Here is a 14,165-nt window from a genome sequence, read left to right as displayed (position 1 = left end):
CCCCCCCCCCCCACCCTCCCCCCCCCCCCCCCCCCCCTCTCCAGCTACCATCTCTCTAGCGACTGGTCGTCGCGGGACAAAGGCAAAGGGAAGCACAGCACCGTAGGGCAGGGCTTGGGCGGACAGAGGCGCCGGCTGCGCGAAGGGAAGGGAAGCGGGAGCCGGGAGGGCGGCCCTGGCTGAGTCTGCAGCCCAAGCCCGGCCTGCCAGCCTAACAAAGGCCTCACCGAGGGGCCCGCCCTGCGGGGCCACCTGGAGAGTGAGGCCAGGCTCTCCCTTCCTGGGGTGTCATTCCCCAACACCCCCTTGGGGTGCCCGGCCTGCCCTCAGTAAACACCCCCCAGCCCCCGCCCTTTGCTTCTAGGCCTCTCTCACTTGCACCCCCGCTCCGGGGTAAAGGTGGGTTGGCACGGGTACCTTCGTTTACGAAAGCTCCAGCCTGCAGCGTCCAATCAGGTTTCAGGCGGGCAGGGATGCGGTGAGTCCTCTTTGGGGAGGAAGAGGTGGTGCCGCCGTGTTCCCTCACTTAAAAAGGAGCCCGTGGAAACCAATTTGCTCTAACGATGTTGTCGGCCCCAGCCCACCGTGGGTGCTCCGCGAAGGCGGGCCTCGTTACCTAGCGCACCGCCCGCCTGGCGCCCTGCGCCCTTGTGGGTGGGGGCATCTGGATCCGCTCCCAGGGCTTCAGCTCGGACTCCTCAGGAAGATGCTTGTCAGCTTTAAAATGCTCAGACTTCTAAATGGATTAAAAAAGAGTGTTGTTGGAGTGCCTGGCTATCTCACTCGGTACAGCATGCAACTTTTGATCTCGGGGTTGTAACTTCAAGCCCCGTGTTGTGTGTAGGGATGACTTAAAAACCTTTTTTAAAAAATCTTAAAAAAAATTGTCGATAAGCAAAGCAAAGCATTTGGGAAGTGAGGAAATTAAGCACTAACGGGAAGCAGAAAGCATATGCTAGAGAGGTGAATTCTGCTAATGTTTAACTTTAAAGTTTTTAAAACAAAGTGTTTCTGTTTGGTTGAAATGATTTTAAACAGCTAGCTTGGCTTCTTGTCTGGAGTCAAACTTTCTGGCTCAAAGCTGTTACCATTCATTCATTGTTCCTGCTTCTCATTGGCTCACTGCTGCCTCCCTGTGTCTGATCTAAAAATCACAACACAGTGTTCTGCTTCCCAAATACACGGTCCCGCCTCCCCCCACCAGTCTATTAACTTCCATGACAATAAATTACACAGGATTAAAGTGATGCCTTAAAATTTTTTTTAATGTTTTATTTATTTCTGAGAGAGAGGCAGCGTGAGCAGGGGAGGGTCAGAGAGAGAGGGAGATACAGAATCCAAAACAGGTTCCAGTCTCTGAGCTGGTAGTCAGCGCAGAGCCCTACGGGGGGCTGGAACCCACAAACCGTGAGATCATGACCAGAGCCAAAGTCTGACGCTTAACCGACTGAGAGACCCAGGTGCCCCTAAAGTGATGCTTAAGTTTGTTAGTGAGAGCTGTACATACCACCTTCCCTCCTTTCTTCCTTTCCAAATTATCGGGCCTTTACTGGAAGGATAAATTTAATCCTTAGAGAAATTGGTTATGGTTATATTATCAATGTCTTACTAATGATACCCTCTTGTAAAGAAATTACATGACTTATTCATGTTATATGTTATTATATGTTATTTCATACCATTCAATAAAAACCCTACATCCAGAATGATTCCAAGTTTGCACAAAGAGTCTCTGATGTGAGATAAATTCTGAAAAATGGCTCAAACCAATACACACCAAAGTGTCACCTCCTTGTCCTCACCTGGTGCCTTTGTCTTTCGTGAGCAGACCGGATCCCATCTTGATGTGAACTCGCCTCCCTCTGTGGGTTTGTATGAAGCACCACTTCTTTCCGTTTCTTGCCCATCCATGTAGTCTGAGATGCTTCTTGCTTCATAGAAACTGGGAGCCACACAGAATATCATGTTGTCCCAGATCGATTTTGGAAAATGCCTTCCATCTCGAGTGGATCAAGGGGTTGCTCCCTTTTGCAGAAGCATCCCCAGCATGGAGGAAGCGGCCACTTGCTCCCAACATTCACCCCAGATTCTTTCTATGCTGCAGTGGCCACCTTAGGGTAACCTGCTGAAGCACCTTCTTGGCTCCTGAGTGCTTATCTTTGGAGCTTATTGATATTTCACTGCTCGATACAAAAACAGCTCTACAGGAGAAGACAGGGCTTTACCTCCTCCAAAACAATCAAACAATCTAGTAAAATTCAGTGCTCACAAGGGCTGCTGTAGCTTCCCGAAGGCAGATTGTCTTACACCCAACCCTATATCTGCTCCCAAAGGGAAGATGTGAAGGGCATGGTGTGAATGGGCAGCCAGTATTACTCAACACTTCAAGTTTATGTTCCCACCTGGGTGACTTTGAATTTGCTCTTCCCTCTTTCTGGAGCTCTGTCCTCAAGTCTTGCCATTAAGACCTCAAATAGGGGAGCCTGGGTGGCTCAGTTGGTTAAGCATCTGACTTTGGCTCAGGTTATGATCATGCAGTTCATGGATTTAAGCCCCACATCAGGCTCTGTGCTGACAGCTCAGAGCCTGGAGCAGGCTTCAATTCTGTGTCTGCCTCTCTCTCTGCCCTTCCCCTGCTTGCTCTCTCTCTCTCACTCAAAAATAATAAACATTAAAACAATTTTTTAAAATATTTTTTTTTATTTCTAGGAGGGAGGGAGACAGCGTGAGCAGGGAGGGTCAGAGAGAGAGGGAGACACAGACTCTGAAACAGGCCCCAGGCTCTGTGCTGGCAGTCAGCACAGAGCCCGACGCGGGGCTTGAACCCACGAACCGCGAGATCATGACCTAAGCGAAAGTCGGACGCTTAACCCACCAAGCCACCCAGGCGCCCCTAAAACAATTTTTTAAAAATCTCAAATAAAATAGTTTCTCTATGACCTGATTTCATTTTAATAGCACTTATCTGAATTTGTACTGTGTGTTTGTTTGTATAATTATTTTTTGTCTTCCCCCTCCAGAATGTCAACATCATAAGAGCAAGGAAGTTCTTTGCTTTGGTTAACATTGAATCCCTAACACTTAGAACAGTACTTAGCACATATGCTCAATAAATGCTTGTGGAATAAATAAAGAACAATGCAGATTATTCCTAACTATAATCCTAGTTCTTGAGATGAGAGGCCATAGCTTATAATTTCTGCTCTTCTCCATACAGCCTGGCATGGTATAAATTGTACCAATGTTTTTTTTTTAATATTTTTATTTATTTCTAGGAGAGTGAGAGAGACAGCGTGAGCAGGGAAGGGTCAGAGAGAGAGGGAGACACAGACTCTGAAATAGGCTCCAGGCTCTGAGCTGGCAGTCAGCACAGAGCCCGACGCGGGGCTCGAACCCACGAACCGCGAGATCATGACCTAAGCGAAAGTCGGACGCTTAACCGACTAAGCCACCCAGGTGCCCCTGTACCAATGGTTTTTAATAACTGCTTGTTGAGTGGGGTTGTACAGGAGAAGGGATATGTATCAAATCCTTAGATGGGTCAGGACCCCACCTTTACAGAGGGCACGCTGGCCATACTAAGCTGGGAATGTGGCTCTTGGGTGTGGGGAAAGTGAGAATAGGCAGTGGACCCGCAATAGGCCTCTGGACTTTTGCTTGTCTTGGGTTCTACTTTCTCATGATCATGCAGTTCAAAATTTTATAGATGTGAATCAGAGGGTGTCAGAGGGACCAAAGAGAATGTATGTGATGGGGAGGTTGGGATCTTGTGGCATGAGATTGGTTGCTGAATGATTCAATTTTTTCAATTTTTCTTTTTTTAAAAATTTTAATAGTTTATTTAGTTTTTGAGACAGAGAGAGACAGAGCCTGAGCGGGGGAGGGGCAGAGAGAGAGGGGGACACTGAATCGGAAGCAGGCTCTAGGCTCTGAGCTGCCAGCACAGAACCCAATGCGGGGCTCGAACCCATGAACCACGAGATCATGACCTGAGCCGAAGTCGGACGCTTAGCCGACTGAACCACCCAGGTGCCCCTTTCAATTTTTCACTCATCCTACAAAATACTTGCTGAACACCTGCTTTGTTCCAGGTGTTAGCTCAGTGTTGGGATTGCCCGTGCTGTTCCAGACTTGACAAGTGTGTCAAACATCACAAGGAGTCCCGATTCATATAGTGCAAGACGATAGGGTTGTGTGTTAAACCCTACAGCCCTTCTGCTTAAAAACTGCTTAGCAGGTCACGTCACCATGCAATTCAGCACTCACCTCTCCATCATGCGCTGATGTTTGCTAAGCAGTTTGGGACTGCTTGGTTGGGAGGTGTCCTTTGGGAGTTCCTATCCTATTTGACACTTAGCAGGCAGGAAAGGGAAGAGCATCCCTTACCCTCACCATCAAGCATTCCTTTGTCTCACACTGTAGGGAAGGAAGAGAGTCTCCTGTGGTATCAATTTTTAATTCCTTTTGGTTGGTGATGAAATTGATGAGCCTGGCCGGATGGCCTCCTCTGTATATCTGTGTACCTATTAGTATTTATTAGTAATTAAACTTCTATGTTAGTCTTTGAGCCACACACAATGCTGATGACTGTATTTTTAAATGAATGCATGCAAATATGCCTAGGAGCCGGACAAAGACAGTATCAAATATACTCATTAATAAGTAATATCAGTACCGTGCATTTGCAGCCTGAAATGTTTTTAACTTCAAAGAAGAGCTTTCATATCTGTGATCTCATCTCACACTACATATTATTATTTTAAAACTCCTCTCTAGGGATAGGCTGTTTCATGCATGCAAAGCCAGACAGGGGGAGGATAATGAAGCCCCGCCTCGGGCTACCCGACATCACTCCGCAGGGCAGGCCTGTGCGAGGCCCCGCCAGACCCATGGGGTCTCTCTTGGCTTGTTTGAAAACTAAAGGCAAACATGAAAAAGTACACTCATTTCAAGCGGCGCTGGGAGCACACACACACACACACACACACACACACACACACACACTCGGGGCAAGAACAGGGAACTAAGGAAGTGAGGCTACTTTCAGGACTTTCAGGACGTTGGAGCTTCTACAAACAATGAGAAATAGACAACTTCAAACTCAAGTCAGGCCTCCAGAAAGCCCAGAATTGGAAATCTCTAATCTCCTGGGACTGAAAAGCCAGTTCCTGTTTACTCTATCTACAGCTGTGACTTTTTTCCTGTCTTCCCCAATTTCTCTATGAGTGTGCCTTCATTTTCAAGATTTTTTTTTTTTTTTTTTTTTACATATTTTCACCTAACCTTGGCTCAGGTCACAATCTCACGGTTCGTGGGTTCGAACCCGGTATGGGTCTTGCTGCTGTCATCACAGAGCCCGCTCCTGACCCCCTCCTGTCCCCTCTCCTCGTCCCCCACTTGTTCTCTCTAGTTCAAAAATAAATAAACATTAAAAAATTTTAAAATAACTCAAGTAGAAGAAAAAAAACAAAACAAAACCAAAAAAAAAAAACAAAACAACACCTGAGAGTGAGGCTCTGCCCCATCTCTGTCTATATGGTCCTAATACCAGCCTGCAGTGTTTCCGCTTCCCAAAAATTCAGGCTGTACCACCTTCCCTGGAGCGGACCCTGAAAAGATTGCTTCAGAATCTCCTACCTAGGTATCTGAAAAGGAGGGCCAGGTACGGTGGGTGGCGAATTCTCCTACCCTATTACTCATGGAGAAAGAACTAACCTGTGATTAACTATTTTAATTCATGCATTTTCAAGGGTAAGTTGAAGGACTAGTGACCCAGTTTACAACTACCAGTTGGTTCTGCCACTTTGCCATCACAACCCTGCCCCTTGGGCTCCCTTGACACAGGTTAGTTTCTTCCCAGATACCAGGTGCCCTTTGAGGATTAGTTTCACATTACCTGCTGCTGGTTTTTTTTTAATGTTCTTGAAAAATTTTTCTTTTTTTTTTTTTAAATGTTTTTTATTTATTTCTAGGAGAGAGAGACAGCGTGAGCAGGGGAGGGTCAGAGAGAGAGGGAGACACAGACTCTGAAACAGGCTCCAGGCTCCGAGCTGGCAGTCAGCACAGAGTCCGACACGGGGCTTGAACCCATGAACCGCGAGATCATGACCTTAGCGAAAGTCGGACGCTTAACCGACTAAGCCACCCAGGCACCCCTCTTGAAAAAATTTTTAAAATGTGTTTATTTATTTTGAAAGAGGGGGAGAGCAGTGGAGGGGCAGACAGAGAGGGAAAGAGAGAATCCCAACCAGGTTCCATGTGTCAGCACAGAGACCGATGCGGGATTTGAACCCACAAACCATGAGACCATGACCTGAGCCGAAACCAAGAGTCGGACACCCCTTGCCTGCTGTTTTGAATGAGTGCAGCCTTTGCATGCAGTGGGCACTCAATAAATACTAAGTGAATGCAGGTTAACACCCATCATTTGGTCTCTGGGGGTTTCAGTGTCCTCTATGGAAAATGAGAGTACTGACAAATGATTGCTTATATGTCTTCCAGTTTTAACATTCTATGAGGCTTTTTGGATAGCCGTGTTAAATTACCTCCCATTGCGAAAGCTGTTTCCAAGCAACAGAACAGTACTTCCTGACTCCTCGTCTGACCTCTCAGCCCACAAAGATGTTTCTCACCGAGCCTGCAGCATGATATTATCTGTAATGCATATTTGTTACCTAGTGATACATCTCAGGTTGTTATTTAGCTTTTCGGCTGTGTGGGTCCCATCCTTGAGATTAGAGTGTAAGCTTCCCAAGCCAGATGCTATCTAGAATGCGCTTGGTAAGTATTTGGTAAATAAATAAACATTACAATGAGGGATACTCTTCATTCTGTCTGCAGGGAATTCTGGGCTTAAGAGAAGCAGAAGAATCAAGGGTGAAGCCCCGATTTGTGGTTTGGGAAACGTGGTGTGTGATGAGGCTGCTTTTCAAGACAGGGAGTTTTGCAAGCAGGTGGGTTTGGGGAAGGGAGGAGAGGAGAGGAATTTAGAGAAAAGCTGCATTCTATATATCCTTCTTGAGATTCTCAAAGAATATTGGCCAGGTAACAATTTTGAGACATGAGACCCTGGCCAAAGGAACATACTTTACTGTGTTTAGCCCAACGCTTCCCAAATAACTGAACGTGGATTTTTAAAGATTTTTTAAAATGTTTATTTACTTTTGAGAGAGAGAGAGAGTGGAGGAGGGGGGGGAGAGAGAGAGAGAGAGAGAGAGAGAGAAAGACACAGAATCCAAAGCATACTCCAGGCTCAGACCCCGATGCGGGGCTCGAACCCACGACTTGTGAGATCATGACCAGAGCCCCCCAAGCTCCCCTCACGGAATGTGGTTTTGAAAACACTGGTATAACCCAAGAAGAGACGCAGGGCTAGGAAGCCTGCAAACAAGTCACCTTTGAGGAATGGCCAGGGGCATTTGAAGTAGAGTATCCAGAAAGGGACGAGGAGTTTTAACTGCTGGGCTTTCACAACATCTCACAACCGCTGGTAAACACAACATTACCATATGACCTGGCAGAAGGTATGGGGTTTCCTTTTGGAGTGATGAAATATGCTAAAATTAAATAGTTGTGAGACACCTGAGTGGCTCAGACGGTTAAGCATCTGACTTTAGCTCAGGTCATGATCTCACAGCTTATGAGTTTGAGCCCCGCATGGGGCTCTGTGCTAACAGCTCAGAGCCTGGAGCCTCCTTCAGATTCTGTGTGTCTGTCTCTCTCTCTGCCCCTCCTCTGCTCATGCTCCATCTCTCTCTCTCTCTCAAATTAATAAACATTAAGAAATTTTTAAATTAAATAGCAGTGATAGATATACAACTCTGTGAATATGCTAAAACTACTGCATTATACACTTCAAAAGGTGAATTTTATGGTATGTGAATTATGTTTCAATAAAGCTGTTATTTTACAGGCCCCACATCAGGGCCTCTGCTGATAGTGTGGCACCTGCTTAGAATCCTCTGTCTCCCTCTCTCTCTGCCCCTCCCCCACTTCCTCTCTCTCTCTCTCTCTCTATCAAAAATAAATAAACATAAAGAAAAGGAAGAAAATGCAAGGAGGATGATATTTTGGTTTCAAGATAAACTTTGCTCTAAATAATATAAAATCAGTGATTTGTCGTTTGCACTTCTTTGTTCCTCAAATGCTTTGTTACCAGAAGTTTGCTTTCACAGCTGCGTGGCAACTGAGAGACAGCCAGTGTTCTCTCCCATTCCTTTTTTCCAGAATACCTCTTTCTTTTTCAGTTTTTATTTATTTAAGTAATCTCTACACCCCATGTGGGGCTTGAACTCATGACTCCCAGATCAAGAGTTGTACACTCTTCCGATTGAGCCATCCAGGTGCTCTTCCAGAACAATTCTTGGTGGTAAAATTAATCTATCTCTAACTGAGATTTCTTTTTCTACTAGAAGTGCAAATAACATCCACCCGCTGGTTTCTGAAGTATTTGTACCAGGTGTGTCTTGTCATTTCTACAAAATAAAATAAGACATGTTTACTTGTATAATTGGTCCATACATTTCTTAGATCTCTTTTCCACAAGTCAGGTTTGTTGAGGTATAATTTTTTTAAAATTTTTAATGTTGTATTTATTTTTGAGAGAGAGATAGAGACAGCATGAACAGGGGAGGGTCAGAGAGCGAGGGAGACACAGAATCCGAAGACAGGCTCCAGGCTCTGAGCCGGCTGTCAGCACAGAGCCTGACGCGGGGCTTGAACCCACGAACCGTGAGATCATGACCTGAGCTGAAGTCGGACGCTTAACAGACTAAGCCACCCAGGTGCCCCTGTTGAGGTATAATTTATATTTAGTCATATTCACCCTTGAAAGGCTTCCAATTCTATGAATTTTGGTGCACGTTTACAGACATAAAACCACCACCACATCAGAGATGTGGACTATTTCCATCACCCTAAAATGTTCCCTCACACCCCTTTGGACTCAACCTCCTCTCCCCACATCCAGGCCCTGTGACCACTGACCTGATTTCTGCCCACAGGGCACTCTTCAATTCCTGTCTGTGTTCTCGTGATTTCCACTGAGATAAATCTCTCTATGAGGCAGGACGCAGCTTTGTATCCCAACAGGGTACCTGGCACCTAAAAGTTGCCTAGGAAATAGATGCTGAATAAATGAACAAATCATTTGTGTTTTATTTATTTAAAAATTTTTTAAAATGTGTTTTACTTATTTTTGAGAGTCAGAGAGAAACAGTGCGAGCAGGGGAGGGTCAGAGAGAGAGACACACACACACACAGAATCTGAAGCAGGCTCCAGGCTCTGAGCTAGCTGTCAGCACAGAGCCAGACGCGGGGCTTGAACCCACGAATCGTAAGATCATGACCTGAGCCGAAGTCAGTCGCTTAACGGACTGAACCTCAGGTGCCTGAATCACCCAGGCGCCCCAGATCACTTGTGTTTTAAATTCTGCCAAATCCAGTCAGAGACTCAGCTCTCTGGTTTCCAGGACATGCCATTTGAAAAGGAGCTATTCATGTCGGGGAAAGCTTTCACCTAGAGTTTTAATCTTTACAGTCTTTTTAAAAAAGGGGCCACACTCTGTGCTGACAGCTCAGAGCCTGGAGCTTCTCTTGGGATTCTGTGTCTGCCTCTCTCTCTGACCCTCCCCTGCTTGCGCTGTCTCTCTCTCTCAAAAATAAATTAAAAAAAAAAAAACATAAAAAATTTAAAAAGGCGGGGGCCACAGTGATTTCCAACATCAGGGATTTGCTGAGCATTTCGAACATTTTGCTAGACTTGGGGTTTACAAGTTTTTGGCTTAACCAGCTGTGGACCTCTAGCCTCTCAACCTGAAAAAACAGATGGAAATGGAATCTGGGACCAAATGCAGCTGCTGCATAGTCCTCCCCCACTGCTCCCCATCTCTGATGGCTCCACTTCCACAGGGCACGGCCTAGGGTCTCCTCCAGAGTTTCCCTAAACAGGTTCTATGGGATTCCAGACCCATTTTGTGAACATCTGCTTGAGTGGAAACTTAACCTCCCTTATCACGCAGGGCGTGGCCCTGAAAAACTCACCTGCAGCTGGCTCATGGGGCAGCCTCAGGTCCCTTCCATCCTTGCTGATCTGATTCCTCTTCGGTCTGGAGATGAATCAGAAACTTGACATCCCCAGCCAGAGCAATGACATGACAAGAGGCGTGAACAAAATTCCTCCCTGACTGACTAGTTATGGGAAATGGCCTAGTCCTTGAACAGAACAGCCCTTTCTTGGAAGGTGTGGGTGCTTTTCTCTAGACTGGCCTACTGGCCCCAAGCGGCCGGCGGGGGGGGTGGGGGGGGTCCCTGTGCTCTTTCTGGGGTTTGGCTGTCCTCCCTTGTGCCCTTTGCCCTGTAGCCCCAGTACCACAAGAAAACACATGACCCCTCCTTGGAAGGCTGCTCCTTGCCTCCAAGATGCAATCCTGATGGGGCATCAAATTGCATCTGAGGGAGACCTCATTCCCTTCCTTCCTCCATGGCCCCCACACTTTGAGGGTGGCTTCCCTTGGCGGCAATGCATTATGCAGGCCTTTGAGGCCAAACCTGTCAAGGTGTGAACTCCTTGATACAGGGCAGGGTTCTGGGAGATGTTGCTAAATAAACCAAATGCCAAAAAGGTGTTAATTTTAGTGTTAACTGTGTAGTTCATAACCCTGTGGACAGATAAACCATTACTCAAGGGAAGAGGGATGGAGAGAGGGGTGCTGGAGATGGGTAAGCTTCAGAAAAAGGTAAAAACAGTAAAGACCTAAATAAATAAATTAAATAAATAAATAAATAGATAGATAGATAAAGGAAGAGGAGTCAAAGTAGAGGAAAGCTTATACTCTTCAGGCAGGCCTCCTAGGGCTGGGACCATCAGAATTTTGCGTTATTACTACCATGATCGGAAATCTATTTTATTTCATCGCGCGGGGCGCGCACCGCATCCACATAGGTATGAAGCACACTGGAAAGTAAAACCGTGCGTAGCCAGGCGCAGGCGTGGGTGACTGGCTTCTCCAGCACAGCTGGGGCGGGGGGGTCGCCTGCNCGGGGTGGGGCGCGGGGGGGTTTCGGGGTCCCCCAGAGCTCTGCGAGCCCTGGCGCCCTTGGGACCGCGTTATTCTTCGCCTCGGGGCCTATTCCCACCTGCGAGCCTCTAGGGTTTGCTTTCAGGAGCTTACATCCCCTTGGGGCTTCTGAAATAGGGATTTCCAGAAAGATGACTCAGATGCCTCTACCAATCTCTTACCTGCTTTGACCATGGTCCTGAAATTCCGGTGGATTTTTAAAAGGCCAATAATAGTGACATTACTCATCTACCTTGGACCCTTAGACGGCATCCTCTTAGGTCAAAGGGCTGTCTGTGCCGGCGGAAGAGGATCAGAAGGCCAGCTCCCCCGGGGGACCCTCTCGGATGTGTTCAAAGAACATCCCTCCATAATGCTAAAAATGTATAGTGCGTTGAAACCATACCTGTGCCAAGTTCTTACATCCTTTAATTCTGAGATGTCTGTATCTGTGGGTTTGAAATTTTTCTTTCTCCTATTTTAAATCCTTGGCTTAAACGGTAGTGTTAAACTACCTGAATTGACCAGCAATATATTGCCAGTCTCATTTGCATTGAAGCCAGGTGTTGGCTAGAGGCCCTGGACTCAGGAGACTCCGGTATCCTGTTTGGTTTTGTTGGGGTGGGAAGGTATTGGCCTTTTTGGTCACCTTTCTTCGTTACATTCTTTTGTTTTGTTTATTGCTGATAACAAAATATCCAAGAGTCACATCCAGACACCAGAGACTTCACTTTGGAATGTGTCAGTGATGAAGACAAAAACCCATCTTCTCTCTTCTATTCCTTCTGTAGCTCAGGGCATGGAGCAGAGAGCAGCTCTCTCCTGGGCCAGCAGCGTAGACCCACACTGACCATGAGTCAGAATATCCTGACTGACTGCACTTTTCAACTTCACATTCATGGGCCTTACCTCCTTGACATGGTTGTTCTGAAAAAACTGGCCTTTTCTGCTTTATCTTTTGTGCTCTCTCTAGAGTTGACGGTTGATTATTTAACATTTATTTGGCAGAGAATCAAAGCTGCAGTTCATGCTTTTAGAGAGCAACCCACTTTGTTGATTAATGGAGTGGGACGTAGGGAATTGGGGACCCTCTCTTACTTGCCTTACTAATTACTAAAAAATAAGTCTCAGGAGATGCTTCCTGAAAGAATAAGAGGCAGGCACATTTCGTCATCTCTACTGCTCTAATTTAAGACCTGCTGAGGCAGAAGCACAGACCCACATTCAGCATCCTGGATCCTTTTGTTTCTTGGAGCAAGTTAGTTTAGATCCGCAAGCATTCACAGAGTGCGTCTATAACTGCGAGTCGCAAGGGATCTATTGTGATGTGTTGTGTGACTCAAGGAGAGCATTTAATGAAAAGATGTTTTCAGTAATTATTTTTTAATGCCTTGGGGATCTGTTTATTTTGCATGAATTTTGTAAGGTGTAGTTGCTGCTTAAGACAGATGGGCCCAGGAGAGTAAAGCTTCACTTGCAATTGGTTTTCTTCAAAGTAGAAAAATGGGGAATGTGCTCAGGAAAGAAGCTGAGGGAAGCCAATGGGTTATTTCCCTCTCCGTTGTTCCCCATTCACCCCAAGTTCACATTTCTGGATAGTTTACGAACACCGCCCCTCCTCCCATGAACAGGCTGATAGATGGATTCATTCTTTCCATAGTACTGGCCATCACCTCCCTGTTGGGCACTAGTTTAGACCTGGGTACAAAGCAGTAAATAAAACCGGCACAAATCCCTACTGTTGTGAAGCTCACATTGATTAATTTTCAAGTGTAATTCAGAAAAGAGAATGAAGCCCTTCCCCTCTACCCCAAAGCTACCAATACACATTGCTTCCTTCTCCCTTAGGAGAGAAATCCACTTGCAGAACAGTTCTGGGACCGCAGCTACACAGGGAGCACTGTAAAAGCAGCACTGTACGCCACGTGGTCCTTGTCAGTGCGAACGCAGGACTGATAGTGGGTAAAAAAACAGAGAACGATTACAGGTCAAACAGGCCCAGTTACAATTAGTGGGAGGGGTGAAAAGAGAGGAAAGGTCACCGTGGGAAGGTCTAAGAGAGGCTTCAACAAAGAAGAAACACTTGAGTGCATTGACGGAAGGGGAGGATTTGATGGGGAGGAAAGAAGGGAGAAGGACACGGATGTAACTTAGGTGCTCGGTGATCAATCCATGTTGGCTGAATTAATGGGTACGGTGGATACATGTATGGCGTGTCTTATTATTTGGAATAGCTGTCTTGCCAAATGGGGTCAGAGCTGGGCTTCCCAAAGCTGGGGCCTCCGAGTGTGAACATGAATGATTCGCCCTGCAGCAACTCTGGTTCTTAGGTAAGAATGATCCAGTTAGGTGCTGCGGCCCCTGCGGGATGCTGTGCAGTTACAGCCACAGCTGATCAAAGGGCAGGCGAAAGAACACCAAAGCATCAAGGTGGCTGTTTGATGTGGCTGGCCGTTAGCGGCGATGGGGCTGAAACTGCATCCTCCACTCAAATAAGGTCTGCTAGCCACTGGTGACTTTTGATCCCCCACTGATCTAGGGGAAGTCAAATTGACAACCTCTAGTTAAAAGAAGTCACTCTGCATTATTGATGCTCCGAGGGATCTGGTCACTCTGTTCTCTTCCCGCAGTGCTTCTCACAGAAGTGCCTTGAGCTATTTGAGAGAAGGGTCCTATATGAATTATTCTTTAAAAACAGAAACATATTTCCCTCTCCCGCCTCTGCTTCCCAAGCACCCTGCTACCTTCAAAAGATACCTTAGCAGGAGACTAACAGGCAGGGTAGCGTGAGTTCAGAATTAGGAGAAAGAAAGCCTGAGCCAGCCAACTGGAAGGAAGCTAAGAATTCAGCCTGTGTTCCGTTTGGACTTGATCTGGGGCTCAAAGTGGCTTCTCTGGGTGTTGGCTTCTTATCTCTAAAATCAGAACAACAATGTCCTCTCCTTCCTACCTCTTCTCGGAGGCTATTTTAAAGTATTATGAAACAGTCATGTTCATTTTCTCCTTGCTGATTTTAGGCAGTTGCCTATGCCTGCTACTTGGAGGGCTACCCATTACACTTAGCCCACGTCTCTTTTCCACTCGCTGCGGAATTGTTGGAAATTCATT

The 14,165-nt window shown here is 46.4% G+C and overlaps 1 long non-coding RNA gene across 1 annotated transcript in view; it reads right to left on the bottom strand.

The window, feature by feature from the left end:
• Positions 1–725, bottom strand: part of LOC144229224 (uncharacterized) — an 18,694-nt gene extending 17,969 nt beyond the window's left edge. The window contains exon 1 of the long non-coding RNA XR_013334405.1: positions 418–725. This is a non-coding gene — a long non-coding RNA (uncharacterized LOC144229224). The remainder of the gene's footprint in view (positions 1–417) is intronic.
• Positions 726–14,165: the final 13,440 nt, after the last annotated feature.

Source organism: Crocuta crocuta, unplaced genomic scaffold (assembly GCF_008692635.1).
Source record: "Crocuta crocuta isolate KB4526 unplaced genomic scaffold, BGI_CrCroc_1.0 scaffold163, whole genome shotgun sequence".
Lineage (NCBI taxonomy): Eukaryota > Metazoa > Chordata > Mammalia > Carnivora > Hyaenidae > Crocuta > Crocuta crocuta.
Note: the sequence above shows the minus strand (reverse complement) of the source record. Positions and strands in the feature narration are given on the sequence as shown.